Source organism: Callithrix jacchus, chromosome X (assembly GCF_049354715.1).
Source record: "Callithrix jacchus isolate 240 chromosome X, calJac240_pri, whole genome shotgun sequence".
Taxonomy (NCBI): domain Eukaryota; kingdom Metazoa; phylum Chordata; class Mammalia; order Primates; family Cebidae; genus Callithrix; species Callithrix jacchus.
Window position 1 is genome coordinate 65144647 of NC_133524.1, and position 6440 is coordinate 65151086.

Consider the following 6440-nt stretch of genomic DNA (forward strand, 5'->3'; position numbering starts at 1 on the left):
GAATTAGTAATTAAAAATATTACAACAAATGAAATAAAATGAGAAGACAAGGTTAGAGAAAAAAGGTTAAAAAAGAATGAGCAAAGTCTCCAAGAAATATGGGACTATGTGAAAAAACCTAATCTAGGTTTGATAGGTGTACCTGAATGTGATGAAGAGAATGAATCCAAGCTGGAAATTATTCTTCAGGATATTATGCAGGAAAACTTTCCCAACCTAGCAAGGCAGGACAATACTCAATTCCAAGTAATACAGAGAACACCACAAAGATATTCCTCAGGAAGAGCAACCCCAAGGCACATAATCGTTAGATTCACTAGGGTTGAAATGAAGGGGAAAATGCTAAGGGCAGCCAGAGGAAAAGGTCAGGTTACCCACAAAGGGAAGCCCATCAGACTCACAGAAGATCTCTTGGCAGAAACCCTACAAGCCAGAAGACAGTGGGGGCCAATATTCAACATCCTTAAAGAAAAGAACTTTCAATCCAGAATTTCATTTCCAGCCAAATTGAGCTTCATCAGTGAAGGAAAAATAAAATTTTTTGCTAACAAGCAAGTACTCAGAGTTTTCATCACGACCAGGCCTGCTTTACAAGAGCTTCTGAAAGATGCATTACACAAAGAAAGGAACAACTAGTATCAGCCATTCCAAAAATATACCAAAAGGTAAAGAGTATTACCATAATAAAGAATTTACATCAACTAATGGGCAAAACAGCCAGCCAGCATTAAATGGCAGTATTAAACTCATAAATATAAATATCAATCCCAAATTTAAATGTACTAAATGCCCCAATCAAAAGACATACACAGGCAAATTAGATAAAAAGCCAAAACCCATGGGTACGCTGCATCCAGACCCATCTCACATGCAAGGATACACAAAGACTCAAAACAAAGGGATGGAGGAAGATTTACCAACCAAATGCAGAGAGAAAAAAAGCAGGAGTTGCAATTCTTGTCTCTGATAAAATAGACTTTAAAGCAACAAAGACCAAAAGTGACAAAGAAGGATATTACATAATGGTAAAAGGATCAATGCAACAAGAAGAGCTAAAGATCCTAAATATATATGCACCCAATACAGGAGCACCCAGATACATAAGGCAAGCTCTTAATGACTTACAAAGAGACTTAGACTCCCACATAATAATAGTGGGAGACTTTAACTCCACATTGTCAACATTAGACAGATCAACGAGACAGAAAATTAACAAGGATATCCAGGACCTGAACTCAGACCTGAAATAAGTAAACTTAATAAACATTTTCAGAACTCTCCACCCAAAATCCACAAAACATACATTTTTCTCAGTATCACATCACACCTATTCTAAAAGTGACCACAAAAATTGGAAGTAAATCACTCCTCAGCAATTGCATAGCATTTCATAGGTTTAAGTGAAATATTGGTTGGCTACTTGTTTGTTATTTTCCTCCCTTATTCCTTCCTGTCTCCATTGCTAAGCACATTTATTGGCATAAAAGAGGTTTTTAATAACCACTTTTAGACTGCATTCTAGCCTGGGCAATAAAGCAAGATTCCCGTTCTCTCTTCCTCTTTCTCTTCCTCTTTCTTTCTCTTATTCTTTTTCTTTCTTTCTTTCTCTTTTCTTTCTTCTTTTCTTTCTTTCTTCTCTAAAAAAAAAATTACAACAAATAAAAGCCCAGGACCAGATTGATTCATAGCCAAATTCTACAAGACATTCAAAGACAGGCCACTACCAGCCCTACTGAAACTATTACAAAAAATAAATAAGGAAGGGATCCTCCCTAATCCATTCTTTAAAGCCAGCATCATCCTGACACCAAAGACAGGAAAGAATGCAAGAAGAAAAGAAAAACATAAACCACTATCACTGATGAACACAGATGCAAAAGTCCTCAACAAACTATTAGCAAACCAAATCCAACAACACATCAAAAAGAATTCATCATGATCAAGTGTACTTCATTCTGGGGTGCAAGAATGGCTAAACATATACAAGTCAACAAATGTGATTCACCACATACACAGAATTAAAAAAACAAAAACCATATGATTATCTCAATAGATATAGAACAAGCATTTGATGAAATCCAGCATCTCTAGATGATTTAAATTGAAAAAAAAAGCCCTCAAAAAACTGGGCAGAGAAGGAACTTACGGCAAAAAAAAAAAAAAAAAAAAAAAAAAAAAAAAAAAGCTATATATAACAAACTCACAACCAACATCAAACTGAATGGAGAAAAGTTGAAAGCGTTTCCCTTTAGAGCTGGAACAACACAAGGATGCCCACTTTCACAAGTCCTATTCACCATAGAACTGGAAGTTATAGCCAGAGCAATCAGGCAAGAGAAGAAATAAAGGCATCCAAATTGGAAAAGTGAAAGTCAAACTATCTCTGCTTGCCAATAATATAATCTTATACATTGAAAACCCTAAAGATGCCTCAAAAAGACTCCTAGTGAAGCAGGAGTGGTCGCAAGCAAACCTCTTGAACACCAAACAGGGAAGAAAGTGGTGATTTCTTTGGCTGGGAGCTGCAGCAGGTGAACATACCTTAATAGCTGAGCTCCTCGACAAAGAAAATCTCTGACCTTTTAAAGGCTTACAATTCTAGAAATTGCATGTGAAAGGATCTTGATCCATGAAGTAGGTATGGGGTACCTGACTAGGTAAGGGTTTGATCCTGTTTAAGCTAAAACAAGGTCTTCCGGAAAGATTCCTCCATACCATGCCTGAGATCTACAGGAGTGCAATTAAGGGTAGTGCCTGGTCTGTCAGCCTTTATTTTTCCTATTGAAATGCAATGTAGAAGTCTAGGGGAAAGGAGTTTTAGAAGCTTAAGAGGATTAAGGGTCTCCTTCCTCACTAGGTTTCACATATGAAATCAATAAAATCTCAGTTACAAAATCAAAATACAAAATGTTTTTTATATTTTGTATTTTGATTTTTATTTAATATTATATATTTTTATATTTTTATTTAATATTTATTATATATATTTTACTATATAGTAAAAATCACTATTAATACAAATAACAAACAAGCTGAAAAATCAAGGACTCAATACCATTTACAATAGCTGCCAACAGAATAAAATACCTAGGACTATACTTAACCAAGGAGGTGAAAGATATTTATAGAAGCACTAGAAAACACAGATGAAATAAATTACATATTACACAAACAAATGGAAAACATTCCATGCTCACTGATTCAAAGAATCAATATTGTGAAAAAAAAGAATCAATATTGTGAAAATGACCATACTACCCAAAGCAATCTACAGATTCAATGCAATTTTTACCAAAATACAAACATCCTTTTCACAGAATTAGAAAATAACAATTCTAAAATTTGTATGGAACCATAAAAAAAGCCCACACAGCCAAAGTAATATCACAATACCAGACTTCAAATTATGCTACACAACTATGGTAACCAAAATAGCATGGTACTAGTATAAAAGTAGACACATCAATCAATGATACAGAATAGAAAACCCAAAAATGAAACTAAAGGTCTACAACCAACTGATTTTCAACAAAGCAGACAAAAACATAAACTGGGAAAAGGACACCCTATCCAGTAAATGGTGCTGGGAAAATTGGATAGTCACATGCAGAAGAATGAAACTGGATCCATATCTTTCACCATGTACAAAAATTAACTCAAGATGGATTACTCGACTCTAAGACCTGAAACCCTATCTAAAAGAAAACCTAGGTTAAATTTTTGTAGACATTGGCCTAGGCGAAAAATTTATGAGCAAGACCCCGAAAACAAATGCAACAAAAACAAAAATAGATAAATGGGACTTAAGCTAAAAATCTTCTGCATAAGAAAGAAGTAATCAACACAGTAAACAGACAACCTACAGAATGGGAGAGAATATTCACAAACTATGCATCTGACAAAAGAGTAATACCCAGAATTTGAAAGGAACTCAAACAAATCAACGGGGGAAAAAAAGCAAATAATTTCATTAAAAAGTTGGTAAGTTACATGAATAAATATTTCCTAAGTTATACAGATGGCCAAAAAGCATATGAAAACAATGCTCAACATCACTAATTACAAAAGAAATACAAATTAAAACCAAAATGAAATACCACCTTACTCTTGTCAGAATGGCCATTTTTTTAAGTTACAAAAAGGATACATATATATGTGTATATATATATATATATATACACACACACATATACACCTATATATATGTACACACACACACATACACACACTCACACCATGGAATACTATTAAGCCATAAAAAGAATGAAATAAGGTCTTTTGCAACAACCAGGATGGACCTGGAGGCTATTATCCTAAGTGTAGTAACTCACAAATGGAAAACCGAATTATCAGAGGTTTTCACTGATAAGTCGAGGCTAAGCTATGATTATACAGAGGCACACAGAGTTGGGTAACGAACATTGAAAACTCAGAAGGGGAACGGTAGGAGGCGAGTGAAGGATTAAAAAAAAATCACCTGTTGGATGCAAGGTACACTACTCGGGTTATGGATACACTAAAAGCTCAGAATTCACTACTATTCAATTCATCCATTTAACCAAAAACCACTTGTACCCCTAAAGCTATTGAAATTTTTTAAAAAACAAAATGAAACTGTATTCAACTAAATAAAATAAATAAAAAGGACTATTAATGAGTTAAGTTGTAAGATTCTTACAATGCTGCAGTTTATAAAGATTTAATGTGTGAATTAAATTGTATTGTCTGGACTTTTTTTTTTAATCACAAACTCTTTATTTAAAGGTCCATCTCAATTTACATGTGGTAGCACAAAATAAAGGACCAGATCCTGACACATCATTTCCATCTCAAGTGGTCGAATCCAACATCCAAAACAGCCGTGAACAGCCAAACTCAGCCCAACCTCCAGGCCTCTCACTCAGACTCCAACAGGGTCAGCACTTGACCCTCGTGCATGGGGCCTTTTACATTGCGGATGATGGAGAGGCTCGTGTCATCCATAAATTACACGCGCACCTGTGTGCACTGTCCCTGAGGACCAGTCCTGCCCAGGACCTTGGTGACCCTGACCAACTTGATAGGCCGCACACAGCTGGTATCCATGATGGCGGCTTGGCGGCAGTCTGTTGGAGAGCTTGTCTAGATTTTTAATTAACTTTAAACTCTTAGACCCAAGTTAACTGATAAGTAATTATTAAATGTCAGTATAGTTTCCAAAAAGAAACAATGTATATGTGCAAAAACACATTATTAAACATAATTTATATGTCTTTAATTACTAAAATGCCAGTAGATAAACAAAATATGCAAATTCATTTGCATAATAATACATATATATCTGATTTTGCTCCTCAAATTTTTTAAATAATATGAGATAAATGTAGCTGAAAAAAATAACTGGATAGTTTTTAACCTCCTGTCCTCTGGGTTTCTTTTGTGTGTAAAGAAAAAAAATGAACAAATTGGTTTCTATAAAGGAAGGGGGATGAAGAAAGTTGGTTCATGGGTACAAAAATACAGTTAGAAAAATAAGTTATTTGGCCAGGCACAGTGGCTCACACCTGTAATCCCAGCACTTTGTGAGGCTGAGGCAGGAGGAGATAAAGACCAGCCTGGCCAACGTAGCAAACCCTCGTCTTTACTAACATTATTTTTTATTTTATTTTATTATTTTTATTACATTTCAGGTTTTGGGGTACATGTGAAGAGCATGGAAGATGGTTGCATAGGTACACACATGGCAGTATGATGTGCTGCCTTCCTCCCCATCGCCTATATCTGGCATTTCTCTCCATGCTACCTCTCCCCAACTCCCCCCCCCACTCTTCCTCCCCTATTTTCCCCCAACAGACCCCAGTGTGTGATGCTCCCCTCCATGTGTCCATGTGTTCTCATTGTTCAACATCCGCCTATGAGTGAGAACAAGTGGTGTTTGATTTTCTGTTCTTGTGTCAGTTTGCTGAGAATGATGTTCTCCAAATTCATCCATGTCCCCACAAAGGACACGAACTCATCATTTTTGATGGCTGCATATTATTCCATGGTATATATATGCTACATTTTCCCTGTCCAGTCTATCATCGATGGGCAATAGCATTGGATCCAGGTCTTTGCAATTGTAAACAGTGCTGCAATGAATTTTTGTGTGTATGTGTCCTTATAGAGGAACGATTTATAATCCTTTGGGTATATACCCAGTAATGAAATTGCTGGGTCAAATGGAATTTCTATTTCTAGGTAGCTGAGGAATTGCCACACTATCTTCCACAATGGTTGAACTAATTTTCACTCCCACCAACAGTGTAAAAGTGTTCCTATTTCTCCACATCCTCTCCAGCATCTGTTGTCTCCAGATTTTTTAAACATCACCATTCTAACTGCCGTGAGGTGGTATCTCAATGTGGTTTTGACTTGTATTTCTCTAACGACCAGTGATGATGAGCATTTTTTCATATGTT

At 35.8% G+C, this 6440-nt stretch overlaps 1 pseudogene; it reads right to left on the reverse strand.

Annotated features, from left to right (window-relative positions):
• Window positions 1-3803: 3803 nt before the first annotated feature.
• On the reverse strand, window positions 3804-5085 carry LOC108589757 (small ribosomal subunit protein eS28 pseudogene; annotated as a pseudogene).
• Between the last annotated feature and the right edge of the window lie 1355 nt (window positions 5086-6440).